Source organism: Chlorocebus sabaeus, chromosome X (genome assembly GCF_047675955.1).
Source record: "Chlorocebus sabaeus isolate Y175 chromosome X, mChlSab1.0.hap1, whole genome shotgun sequence".
Classification (NCBI taxonomy): domain Eukaryota; kingdom Metazoa; phylum Chordata; class Mammalia; order Primates; family Cercopithecidae; genus Chlorocebus; species Chlorocebus sabaeus.
The window spans coordinates 117,796,807-117,811,706 of NC_132933.1; positions in this window are offsets into that span (position 1 = coordinate 117,796,807).

Consider the following 14,900-nt stretch of genomic DNA (forward strand, 5'->3'; position numbering starts at 1 on the left):
GAGAAACATCACATGTTCTCACTTATCTGTGGGATCTAAAAATAAAAACAGTTGAACTCATGGACACAGAGAGTAGAAGAATGATTACCAGATGCTGGGAAGAGTAGTGAGGGGTTGCCAGGCAGGTGGGTATGGTTAATGTGTTCAAAATAAATAGTTAGAAGGAATGAATATGACCTATTATTTGATAGCACAACAGGTGACTATAATCAATAATAATGGTACATTGTTAAGCAACTAAAGGAGTGTAATTTGACTGTCTGTAACAGAAAGGATACCTGCTTGAAGTTATGGATACCCTGTTTTCTGTGATGTTATTATTAGTACCTAGTATTTGATAGAACAACGAGGTGACTGTAGTCAAAATAATTTAATTATACACTTTAAAGTAAGTAAAAGAGTATAATTGGATTATTTGTAACACAAAGGTCACACACTTGAGGGGATACATACTCCATTTCCCACAGTGTGATTATTATGCATTGATTCCCTATATCAAAACATCTAATGTTCCCCACAAATATATATACTTATGTACCCACAAAAATTAAAAATTAAAAAATAAATGCAAGGCTTCGATTTTCCAAAGTATTTATGTCTTTGATGCAAATCTTTTGTTCCTCCACAGAGGTTAACTGCTGACATAGCACAATATAAATCATAGTTGACATTAGAGCTATTATGCTCTTTTTTTAAAAACAAATAGATAGGTCTACAATGTCCTGGTCGTCTCAGAGTTGACCAGTGACTGTCAGTAGTTGCTACCACGTAAACATTTAGAGACACACACGTGCTCATAATCTAACTTATTACATATATATGTATTTAATAATAGGTTTGTTGATATGTATATCTCATACCATACAGGAAAAAAAAAAAACTTTCTCATTGTACTCTACTTGCACCTCTTCTGTATATTTGAGATTGTTTCCAAATAAAATTAAATTTGAAAATTGCAAAAAAAAAAATTCATTCTGTTATATTGTATAATTCAATGTTTATTGTATATCTACATAGTTATGCAACCATCAACACAATCTAATTTCAGAACATCTTCATCACTCTTAAAATACATCCATATCCATTAGCAATAACTTGCCATTCACATCTCCCCTCAACCCTAGGAAATTTTGTCATAAAAGGCCACTTACTGAGAATAAAAAATACATAATTTACCTACTTGCTCCAGGAAATAGTTTCTCTGAGAATGTAAGACTGAATCCACTAAAGTAATCCAAAGCTTTTATGTCATCAACTGTGCCCAATGTTAAACAGTTCCCTTATTCACAAGATCAGCCTTAAAATCACCAAATCCAGATTCTAAAATTCTGTAAATATTCTCCCCTGACTTCCCCTTTCCTAAGACTTCCTTACATGAGGTCTCTCTTACTACAGTACATCTAATCAGCTTTGCTGTGCTTGATACATAGGCCTTCTCCCTTTCTGCAGTGAGTTTCATAGACTCATCTTTAAGTAATCAATGGATGTTTCTAACTGACTTCTGGAATTTACATTTAGCAGTCTCCGTACCCTCCCTATTGGGTTTCTTGGGCCAGAGTCAAGTTGTCTCCAGCTGTATTTTACTTGTGGACTAAGGGAAACATTCATTATTTCCTCCTGTCAAACTCTTGGAGGGCAGGCTGATTTCTGTACACTCACTTTTCCTTTGCTTTGTCACCAAAGAGCTCACCATCACATCTGACCTGACTTTATGGTTTGCTTCTCGGTAGCGATAGTCCAGTCCACTAAACTCTGAAAATCCCAAGAAGCACAGATGAGCGTCTTGGCTTCCTTCAAATCCTTCTCTTCAGGATTGAGGTGGGATCATGGCATCTCCAACTCTCTGCCTTGGGATTGATGGGGGAACCGGGTGAGATCATAGCATGACAACAGCTTCCTCCAGAGAAATCTCACAAATTTGCTTTCCAAAGTCTACTCTTTAATACCCTTAAAGGATTTCAGGATTTGAGAAAAGTAGCAGTCTTTTATTTTCTTTGAAAATTTGGATTTAGTACAGCAGACACACTTTGGAATGTTGTGTGTGCTGTATCCTCATTCCTCAGTGGAAACTCCCAATGTGACATCCAGCTACATTCATATTTTGAGGTAAATGTACTCTGTTTATTTTCCTGAGAAAGATGTGCTGTTAAAAATAAATTTGAGGACCAATCCAATTACACTCTTTAAGTCTAGTCCAGTGTTTCTCATGCTTTAAAATGTGCAGAAACAATTACATAGGGAATCTTTTTAAAATGCAGGTAAATGGATTCTAATTCAGTACGTCTGTAGTAAAACTTGAGCTTGTATATTTCTACCAGTCTACCATATGATGCGAATGCTGCTGGTCCTCAAGTCATACTTGGCATAACAAGACTTCAGCCACCTTCCCTGTCCCAGGGGCTGGATTCGAATTGTGAATTTTCTAAACTGGAAAATTTAAAACAGAATAATTAGAATTCAATTACTCACTCCAGTGTTGTCCAGGAAAGGAGACAAGGAACAAGAATCTGGGATGAATATGAGGAATGACAAAATTGGGAAGTGATGGTGGAGAAGGGACAGGAGGATTTCAGTGGGAGCCTGCTTGAAGATGTGAAACAGAGTAGCAGGGGATAAGAATAAGTCAGTAAAGCAAGGGAGAATAATGAGAGAAATAATACAGACAAAATAAAAATAATTTGGCATTTCTGGCTCATGTTCATTGGATAAACACTGGCAAATGATAGCACTGCTATGCTCAGGAGCAATAGGAGACCTTCAACTATTTTTAATGGATATTAAAAACATTTGAGTAGGTAGGAGATGTTCTGATAATTGAGAACACATAGGCCTAGCCTGGGTACAACATAGCAATTCTTTACCTTTTTACTTTTTCCTACATCCACTGCTGCTATGACACATTCTGGAAATTTTCTCTTTTTTATTTTTTAATTTTTATAGATACATAGCAGTTGTATATCTCAATGGGATACATGTGATATTTTCATAAAAGGGTACAATGTATAATGATCAGATCTGGTAATTGGGATACCAGACCTCAAACACTTATGATTTGTTTGTGTTGGGATTATTTCAAGTATACTCTTCCAGTTATTTTGATATATACATAGAATTATTGTTAACTATAGTCACACCTTTGTGATGTCAAACACTACATATTCCCTCTAACTGTATACTTGTACCCATCAACAACCCCTCTTTATCCCCTCCCCCCACTACCCTTCCCAGCCTCTGGTAACCACCATTTTATTCACTACCACCACGAAATCAATTTGTTTAGCTCCCACGCATGAATGAAAACATTCAATATTTGTCTTTCTGTGCCTTGCTTACTTCACTTCACATAATGTCCTTCAGTTTCACCCACATTGCTGAAAATAATAAGATTTCATTCTCTTTTATGGTAGAATAATATTTCAATGTACCACATTTTCTTTATTATTCATCCATTAATGGGCACATAGGTTAATTCTGTATCTTGGCTAATGTGAATTGTGCCACAATAAAACATGGGAGTGCAGGTATATCTTCAATATGCTGATTTCCTTCTTTATTGGATATATTCGCAGCAGTGAAATTTCTAGATCATATGGTATTTCTATTTTTAAATTTTTGAGTCATTTACAAATTGTTTCCTATAGTGATTGTACTAATTTACATTCTCACCTACAGTGTATGAGAATTCCCCTTTCTCCACATCATCACCAGCATTTGTTACTTCCTGTCTTTTTAATGACGGCCATTTTAACTGAAGTGAGATGATATCTCTTAGTGGTTTTGTTTTGCATTTCACGGATGATTAGCAACATTGAGCATTTTTTAAAAAACCTGTTGGCCATTTGTATGTCATCTTTTGAGAAATGTCTATTCATATCTTTTACCCGTTTTTCATTGGATTATTTGGGAAGTTTTGCTGTTGAGCTGTTTGAGTTCCTCATATATTCTAAATACAAACCCCTTGTCAGATGCATAGTACACAAATATTTTCTATCATTTTGTAGGTTGTCTTTCACTTAGTTGATTGCTTCCTTTGCTGTACAGAAGTTTTTTAGCTTGATATAATCACATCTTTATGTTTTTGCTCTGGTTATTGTGCTTTTGAGTACTTACTAAAGAAATCTTTGCCTAAGTCAACGTCTGGAAGCATTTCTCCAATGTTTTCTTCTAGTAATTTCATAGTTTCAGGTATTTTAATCCAATTTGATTAGATCTATATATATAATGAGAGGTAAGGGTCTCCTTTTATTCTTCTGCATATGGATAATTAGTTTCTCCAGCACCATTGATTAAAGAAACTGTTCTTTCCCCAATGTATGTTCTTGGTGACTTTGTCAAAAAAGAATTGACTATAAATAAGTAGATTTATTTTTGGGCTCTCTATTCTCTTCCATTGGTCTATGTGTTGTTTTTTTTCATGCCAGTATCATGCTGTTTTGGTTACTATACAGTATAATTTGAAGTCAGGTAATGTGATTGATGCCTCTAGCTTTGTTCTTTTTGCTCAATACTTATTTGACTATTCTGGGTCTATTGTGGTTCCATATGAATTTTAGGATTTTTTTTTTGCTATTTCTGTGAAGAATGTCATTGGTATTTTGATAGGATTAGGAAATTTTATTGACGAGTGTCCAAACTGATAAAAATATACTGCAGAAGTTGGAAAAATATATTATAAAAAACTCCAGCCTAGACAAAAATATATATAATTATCTTGCAGGTTTGCTGGAGGTGGAATAATTTCCAGTGTTTTCTTTGCCAAAGCCTACTCACCATTTTTTCTTTGTTTGTTTAATCAATATAGATATTACAGAGGGATAATGGGGATCAGTCATTTTCAGCAATATTTTTCAAAGGAGCGGGAATAATACTGGGTAAACAAAAAGGGACCATGAGCAGGAGTTTTCATTGCCAGACTCTGTTGCCAAGGGAGGAACTGACTGTGTTCTGTCAAAGCCTTTCTCAAGCAACAGTGAAAGTCAGAGCATTTCACCTACATGCCATGTGACCTGCTTGTAAATAAATGTGTTGAGACAAACTGTTAAGTAAGGCACTTCGCAAGCACCAATCATCAGAGGCTAATGAATCAGCATTTCCAGTTTAACGACATGACAAAAAAAGAAAAATAAAACAAATGAAAAAAATATATACTTTTAGCCTACTCACTGAACTAGAGAAAAAATAATACTTTCACTTCTCCACTTTGAAAATACTTTACAATGGTTATGTTTATAAGAAGTTGCAGGTTATTTCTGAGGCAACTTATTATCTTGAAAGTTGAGGAATGAATTTGACTTCAGCTAAGCATCATATGTGGATATGTGATAACCATAAAATGAAAATAATTTCTGCACACACACACACGCGCACACACACACACCACCCATTAAGACTAACATTTACTGTCTGAATGCTACGCCTTGTTTAACTTTTTAAACTAATTTTACCAGTCATTATCTTTATATGCTGGTATCCTTCTTATTATCATTTCTGTCTCTTCTTTTGGGAACAGTGTTGAGTGGTTTCATGACAGAAAAAATAAAGCAGATGAATCATGAAGATTCTTTAAATGAACCTTAAGCCTTATTAAAACAGTTGAGTCATTTTTGTTTCCTTCCCACAGGGGCAATAAAAAAATCATTTAGTCTAAATTATTTTCACTTTCCCTACCAGTTTCTGAACCTCTTAAACCTGAAGAAACCTTTAGAGCATTTCCGTGTAAGAAATTCAGAACCTGAGTGTCTGACCATAAGTGGGAAGAATGGATTGGTATTCTCTTATATGATGGCTTTAACTTTCTTTTACATAATGACATACAAAATGTTTGAGAGGGCAAAATAAATGATGGCCATCTCCATTAAAGTAGCTAAAACTTTGAACTTCTATTTTTTTCATTTGCTAGTTATAGGTTATTTTTTCCATTTTCCTGTTTGCATTTCTCCTAATGGCCCATTCTTGTTACAAAATGCTCACTTTTATTGATTATCTTAATAAATGATGAAAAGAATTGCTACTTTTTGGCATTTTTGAGAATTTAAACTATGCTGATTTGCAACAACTCTGCAAGAGACCCTTTTGGGATACATGCGTAAGGCAAGTCCTTGAAACCAAGACAGTAAACACATTCCCAATCTATGCAAATATGTTGATCCTGGGTTATAATAACAGTGGCTGATTAATGTTGTTCCAGTCAGATATTTCTTTACCCAGTAGTATTGGTTGAGCGTTGGGCTATTATAATTCTTAAAGACAGAGTATCAGGTCCCTAACTCCCATGGAGGTGTTAATTCTTTGGATTATTCTCTGTTGCAGAAATAATAAAGTTGCCTTCAAAATCCAAAGTCTAGTTCTACTGTGTTAATATTCTCTATCTAACATAAGGACTGAGAGCATCTTAGCAAAAAACTCTCTCCTTTAACCAAAACTTTAGCCAAGCTCCTCTGAATCTCCTGCTTGATTATCCTGGACCTTGGGCTTCCCTCCCTGTCCTTACAGAATCCAGTTTGAGCAAGAATTCCACTAAGAATGTTTAGGGAAAATCCCCCACCCTTGGTATCTGACCACTCTTCTTAACATCTTATAACTCTGGTCTGTCTTCAGCGATGATCTTATCAAGTTAGTTTAGCCAGAAACCCCTTATTCTTGATATTTTATCTTAGAAATTTTTCATCCACTGATCCGCCACCCTGTTCATTGGTTATTATATACCTCCAATTGTCCTTGTTGGGCTTTGAATAAACTCTGCCTTACTATCTTTAACAAGTGTCACGAATATTTTTTCTTTAACAATCTATAATGTTAAATTAGAAAATTACAGATATAATCCTGAGTTGTAAAAACATATTAGTATCATACTGCCTTTTAATATCTTAGGCAGTTACAGAGAAACTGTAAATGAATCAGTGCAATGGAGAGTGAATTCCTGCCCATCTCCAAGACTAGAAATTGAATTTCATTGGCATGGTATGCTATTAGAAAATAAAGACATCCACAAGAAACCATGCTTACCCTGACTGTGCATCTTTACTAGGCCAACAAACACAGTTGTGTTGGATTCCAGGGAGATGAGGTCTACATCATTCATAATGTGAAGATGAGCTTATTCCCACAAACACACATGTTCTTAATCTGTTCTCTACCAAACAACTAGGAGCATAAAATAAAATATGACTAATTGGATTGATTTTAGTACTAAATTGTCCATGGAAGTCAGAGATTTGCTTAACTATATCACTGACAATGTACTTTAGATTTTTGCCATGAGTTTTATTCTCTCATGACTCAATACAACAGGGCTAAATTTTTTGTTAAGACAGGAAGAGTATATAAAAAAAGTAAATAATAGGGAAGGGCAGCACACTTTAGATGAAAAATGAGCAATGCTGACTTAGGAATCTGTAATTCTTTTGAAACTTGTTCAGATTTGAATGCTATTATCCCATGAACTGGAAGCATTCTGTCCCTGCTAGGGTTACCCCAGGATATTTTTCATAGTTTATAGCCTTGTAAATTCTCAGCTACTCCTAAACACTTTGTAGAGAAATGGTGTTAATTTCTTTCCTAACACTTCATGTTATTCTGTGAAGACCAAGTGCTCCTAATACTTGTCACTCAATGCTGTCCTTGACAGGTGGCTCAAATCTTTGAACTACTGAAGATTATCTATTTTTGCACACATAAGTGACTCAAATTTCCTGACTCATGGTAAATAGCTTTCTATTTTTTTATTCTCACTTGTTGGAGGGAGTACACCGTTTTTAAAAATATCTTAGTATTTTAATAACTTGTAACTTGTAATACAAACCTACTACATTTGAATAATTTTATCTCAAATAATAAACAATATTTAAGAGTGATACGAAATTAATGTACAGAAGGAAAGTACCTTTTTTATCAGTTTTAGGAGAAATGGCCAATTTTGGCATTGGAGCATGTTTATGAGAAATAATAAATATGTTAACATCCTGGTATAGAATTCTAAATTAGATCCACCATAATATATTTAAAAGTATATGTAGGTTTATTTTTTGGATATGGAACAGAAGATGGGTGGGTGGAGATATGTGGGAGCTAAGGAGCACAGAGAACATACTTTATTATTCATTTTGGTTCAGTGGAGAAAAATTACTAAAGGAGCTGGGCTACAGCCAGCAGAATCAGCAACAATTCCTTGTGATAAGGATTCAGTGCTGTATGGGAATTCATATTCTTGGGACTGTATGTTGAAACAATGGATTTTCAACATCAAGGAAGATTACCACTTAGCTGAGATTTGTGGTTGTATTATTTCCCAATATAAAAAATGTTTTTGATGAAATTCTAAATGGCTCACATAATGGTTTATTTTAATCCTATAAGGAAGAAGTAATGCCCCATACATAATTTTTTTTACTTATGGAAACAAAATATCCAAAATATTGGATCACTTGAGTGAATGTAATATCAATGGCAAATTTAGATGAAAATACGGAAGATTAAATTTTGAGCCAAGGAATTATGAGTGTGAATTGGGAAATTGATGAGAACGGAGATGTTTTTGTAAATTCAAATAATTTTATTAGTGGCATATAATTAATGCAGGCTGTATATAAGCTAAACAGACAAATGGCATGCTTATTTAAAAATTAGAGAGTTGTTAATTCATAAACTTCTAATCGGGCTTCTATCTTCATCAGTAGCTTTATTATTTTGGGGGGCATTCTATTTAATTAATCAATCTGGCCAATCACAGAGTGGATGGGTTATCACAGATAACCATAGACTACTGCAAAATTAACTATGTAACAGCTCTTATTGCAGCTACTGTATTGAACTGGGTTTGTTTACTAGAGCACAATAATGCAATCTTTGATACATGGTTTGCAACTATTGATCTAATAATGCATTATTTTCTATGTCATTCCATAAGAAGGATCAGAAGCAGTTTGCATTCATATGGTTGGAATAAACAATACTATACATTCATAGTATTGCTTCTATTAACATGCATTAATGAGTATACTATTTAATATGTATTACTTCATCTATTATAACTAGTCCAGTCTCTTATAGAATCCAGTTCCTTAACTAGAAGCTAAATCGATTCAAGTGACTAAAGTGTGGCTATTTCTAGAAATGTTAAATTACTAAAAAATAAAAGAGTAAATATGTGCACTGAGAGCTAATATATTTAATGCCATGATGCTACCCAAAGAAATTGTTGTCAATCAAGGTAGAAGCCCACAGTAAAAGAAATTCTACAGGATTGGAAGGAAATTCTTTGATACATTTTCAGTCTAATGGGTTGCTATGTCTAAAGCCTTTAGGCAAAGACCTCTTATACAACAGATACAAAATCAAGGAAAGGTTTAAAGATTATATTATAGATGCAAAAATGTGGCAACTAACTTCATATTGTACCTAGATTAACATCACAGGTGAAATGGAACAATTTACATCTAAACTAAAAGAAAACACAACCTGGCTATCTAACGTAGATGGTTGAAGTTGTTTGGACGTGTTTTCTTGGTCACGCCTGAGAAGTATTTGACCTTATGGCCAGAGTGCCCTTCAGACTTTTCTATATATTTCTAATTTTTGACTTAAAGTCTGTTTATCTGATATGAATATAGCTACTCCTACTCATTTTTGATTTCGTTTCGTGTGGAATATCTTTTTCCATCCCTTCATTGTCAGTTTATATGTATTAAGTGAGTTCCTTGTAGGCAGCATGTAGTTGGGTCATGTTTTCTTTAATTCATTCAGCATGTCTGTCTCTTTTAAGTGAGGAATTTAAATCATTTATATTCAAAGTTATTATTGATAGGTGAGGGCTTACTCCTGTCATTTTGTTAATTGATTTCTGGTTGTTTTGTACATCCTCTGTTCCTTTCTTCCTCTCTTAATGTTTATAATTGAGGTTTGTTGGTTTTCTGTAGTGCTAAAGTTTGATATTTTTATCTTTCTCCTTTGTGTATATACTCTAGCATGAGTTTTATACTTTTACTTGTTTTCATGATAGTGATTATTGTCATTTTGCTTCCAGAATAGGACTCCCTTAAGCATTTCTTGTAAGGCCAGTATACTAGTGACAAATTATCTCAGCTTTTGCACATTTGGAAAATACTTTTTTTCTCCATAATTTCTGAAGTATAGCTTTTCTGAGTATAGTATTCTTGACTGCAATTTACTTTTTCTTTCAGCATGTTGAATATATCATCCCAGAGATGAACATTTTAAGCTAATTTTACCATGAAAATTCACCTCTTCAAAAATAATTGTATGAGAAATAAATATTAATAAAAGGAATCGTCTCTATGTGTCATATAACAGGACTTATAAAAATGACTCAAACTAAGTCATATATTAACAAGATCTAGGGAAATCAATAAAGCCAACAAGGTAAAGAAGGCCAAATTACCTTAAGGATGGGTAGATATCAAGAGAGAAATGAAGAAGATTGAATTGTGTACAGGGTAAACAATATAGAAACAGAAAAATGAATTATTAGGAAATGGTGAATAGTTGAATCTGGCAGGATCACAGGGCTCTTCTACCAATGTAGCATGGACAATTCTCTTTTGGAGAATTTTGACAATCAGCTGAAATAATGTGGACACACATTTTTTGTGTATTTGACTTTTTTTTTAACAAATAAGGGAAAACGTTACTGTGGTATTTCAGAAAGACAAATCTGAAAGTATAAAAAATTAATTGGAGGCCAGGTGCAGTGGCTCACGCCTGTAATCCCAGCACTTTGGGAGGCCAAGACAGGCAGATCACTTGGGGTCAGGAGTTTGTGACCAGCCTGGCCAACGTGGTGAAACCCTGTCTCTACTAAAATTACAAAAATTAGCTGGGTGTGGTGGTGCACCTCTGTAATCCCAGCTACTCAGGAGGCCTAGGCAGGATAATTGTTTGAACCCAGGAGATGGAGTCTGCAGTGAGCTGAGCTCGTGCCAATGCACTCCAGCCTGGGCAACAGAGTGAGACTCTATCTCAAATAATAATAATAATAATAATAATAATAATAGTAATAATAATAATAGGAAATAGGAGACTCTAGATAACATTAAGAAAATATTTGAATGATTTCTGTATTAATTAATAAGGCTTAGGCCTTGGGGATGGCATTGCCCACAGATAGAACAACCATTGTGAAAGATTATGACAAGGGAAAATCGTTAGGACTTGATGAACTACTGTTGGGGGTGGAGAAAAGAAAAGTCAGAACAACAGAGTTTCAGGATATGATGACTTGGAGATCAAAGTAATTTTAAGAGTGAAACAGAAATTCCAGAAAAGAACTTGATTGCTTTTATATGACATGCTGACCTTTAGCCAAGGTAATTCTTGCAGTCTGTAAGGCAACACATCTTTACAGTAGTGAAGATTTTTAAAAATAAAAACATTAAAAAATAAAAACTTGTTAATTCTTGGTGTTATATTTTTCTCTGTAATTTTCTGACACTTTTCATTTTTAAGATAAAAAGAAAATAAGTAAAGGCAAAATAAGGGCAAATAAGTGTGTTAATAAATAAGAGCTCCAGGATAAATAGGTTAGCTTATTTTTAGTTCGGGAAAAGAATGTAGGTGGACAAGAGGAAACTGTCATTTATTATATAAAAATCAAAAAGATGGAAGATGTTAGTCAGAGAGGAAAGAATTGATTGGACATCATCAAAGGCAGTTAGATAACATGGAATCTGGGGAGCTAGAAGCTTCGAAAGTAAGTTGGAAGTCTTGCCCTGGGATGAGGGGTTGGACTTAAAATTACAGAATCGTATAGAGACAATGAAGAACGAAGGTGTTTAGATAGAGAATTTTCTAATTATATGTACTCAGTCTTTCAACTAGTTTGTAGATGTAGTCATCTGTCAAGAGTAAGATGCTTATTAAATTATACCACTGAGGAGTGTATAAAAAGTCTGAAGTGGCTTCGGTGATCATAGTAGAAATTCAACAAGAGGTTTTATTATTATTATTATTATTATTGAAGAGCAGTGAAAGAGCACGTGAGGTTAGAAAACATTAATTTGTAATAGATTTTCAAGGCAAATAATTAGAATTTTCTTCACATCAACTCTTGACAGCAAAAGCTTGATAACTGGTATGGCAGATGTGGTAGTTCAGAGTGTGGAAGTTTCTATGTGAGAAAGAAAATAAGAGCCCTGGCTCAGCACCGTGACTCACGTCTGTAATCCCAGCACTTTGGGAGGCCGAGGCAGGTGGATCACCTGAGGTCAGGAGTTCGAGACCAGCCTGGCCAACATGGTTAAACCCCGTCTCTACTAAAAATACAAAGATGAGCCAGTCATGGTGGTGCATGCCTGTAGTTCCAGCTACTCGGGAGGCTGAGGCAGAAGAATGGCTTGAATCCCGGAGGTGAAGGTTACAGTGGGCGGAGATCACGCCACTGCACTCCAGCCTGGGTGACAGAGCTAGACTCCATCTCAAAAATCAAAACAAACAAAACAAAATAAAACAAAAAGAAGGAGAAGAAAAGAAAAGAAAAGGAAAGGAAAAAAGAAAAGAAAAGAAAAGAAACCAAGAGCTCTAAGACTTGATAGCTGATAGTTGGCCTTATTGCTGCAAGATAGGCTACAGTAAATTCATGCTGAACATAACTTCATGAAACATCAACACTGGCTGAGAATTCTCTGTGACTGTGATAAAACAAGACAAAAACAACGATACTCTATGATACCACTGCAACAAAAATTTAAACAGCACAACATAAACAAAACCTCTGTGCAACCACAAAAAGGACCAAATATTCTTCTCTCTCTGCTAACTTAATCGACTTCTGCTTCTGAAACGACCTGGTTGTATAGAGTAACACCTGAGGTTTGTTGTCTCATTTCCACGGAGAACAAGGATGCAGATTCACAAAGAATGAGGTTGAGAATGGAAGTTTAATAGGCGAAAGAAAGAGAATAGCTCTCTGCCGCAGAGAGAGGTCCTGGAAAAATGGGTTACCAGATCTGCGGTGAAATGCAGAGGGTTTTATAGATGAGCTGGTGGGGAGGTGCTGTCTGGTCTACATAGGGCACGAAAAACTGGTTGGACCAGTTGTGCTATTTGCATAGGAAGTGCAAATGGCTGCCCCCCAGCTAATTTTTTTTATGCAGGCAGGTTATCTGCCTGAGCTGCTCCATGTTGCCCATTTCTTTATTACTGTACATGTGGTAACAAAAAAAGGGAAGATGGAGCCTCCATGTTGGACATGCCTGGCCCCCAGGTAACCCTTTTCTATTGGCGCAGCTGACAGCACTACCCCATGCAATTTTCCAGTTTTCTTATCTGTATTTGCAGCTTGATTTTTCAGGCTGCTCATTGTTACAAAAGAAATGATTTTGGGGGTTGCTTTTTGCTAGAAAAGAAATTCTGCCAAGAACCCTTACCCTACTATCTGCCTAAATAATTTCTTTCTATCTCCTGTATTACTTATTCCCTAGTGGTGATTCTAGCCCTGCTTAGTTTCTTCTGCCGCCCAGAAAAAAAGTGTTCTTGCTTTTTGCAACATACACTTCGGAACATTCACTTCCTCAACTCCTGTTCGAAGTGCCTCACTGTTCTTCAGGGTTTAGTCTTTCTTGTTGCTACAGTAAACTCAACTTTGTTGACTATACGTATTTCTGGCAGTCCCCTATTGAAGGGCATCAAGATAAAGCGCAAAACTTGGCATTTTCATCATTAACACACCTACTCATGGGACCAAAGCTTGGAAGGCACAAGTAAAAAGGAGCTGATGGATTGATAGATGGAAGGAACAGAGAGATAGCACTCACAACAATGGTGGAGAACAGGCTTAGCATGTAAGATACAGAAGACAAGGAACATAAAAGAAGACAGACTTCAAAATGGTGATGACAATTTGTACTGAGCCCCTACTATTTATTGTGCAAAACACAGCTTCTTAATTTCAGTAAGCTCTAGTACTCTAATTAAAGACTAATTTTTTTATAAAGATGGAGCTTAAAGAAAGTTCTTTTTTTCTCAGTGTGAATAATCATTTGCACATCAATTCAGATTCACAGAATATTTTCAAAACACAAGAGTGCTGCAGTGTTCCCTCCTTTTCTCCAATGATATGATAGAGAAAAAAAGGAGAATATTTCCTACTCTAAGAGGGGAGCTGAAAGAACACTGTCTCTCCTCTCTTGGAAGGTAATGTAATTCAAATTAAATGAAAATTCATTTATTTTTTCATCCGGAGACCACTTCAATCACCAACTTGGTCAATGGAGAAAAATTATCACTAAATATTCAATCTTGTTTAAACTTAGTCCAATAATATTGAGAAGCATCTTTCAGAGATGCAGATTATCAGGATAAAATATTTGGACTCTCAGCAAGCCTCCACTTGCCCCTGCTTCTCACCTCAAGGTGGTCTCGTGTTATTTTGAGAGAGGGATTTTAAAGATCACCTTGACATGAAAAGGGATCAAAGTCCTCCAAAGTGATGCCCTCTATTTTTCTGGTCTCTCACAATGTTCTTTGTAAGCATGGACGCAGTTAACCTTGCTAGTAGTCATGGCTGAAGCCTGTTATTGGGTCAGTTAGTGATCTGGTTCCTTTTAGCTTGGTTTGTATGATTGGTCCTCAACTCAGTCTCCACTGGCTCCAGGTTGCTGATTGCAATTGATCCCCCATCATATCTATTGGCTTGACAGCTACAGGGTTCCTTTTGACAGGCCAGCCAGATCCTGACTGAATACCTGTGCCGTATACGAATTGGGGTTGCTTCAGGAAAGGAAACTTCAGGGCTTCCATCTGTCAGATCCCATCATAGAGCCAAGTTCCTAGAATCTCATTCAAGGTTGGTAGGAGGGTTGGTAGGAGAGGGGCAGCCCAAGAAGTAAACCTTTTCTAGATCTCTCAAAGAGCCTCCTTCTTAGACGTTCATGTTATCCTTATTTATC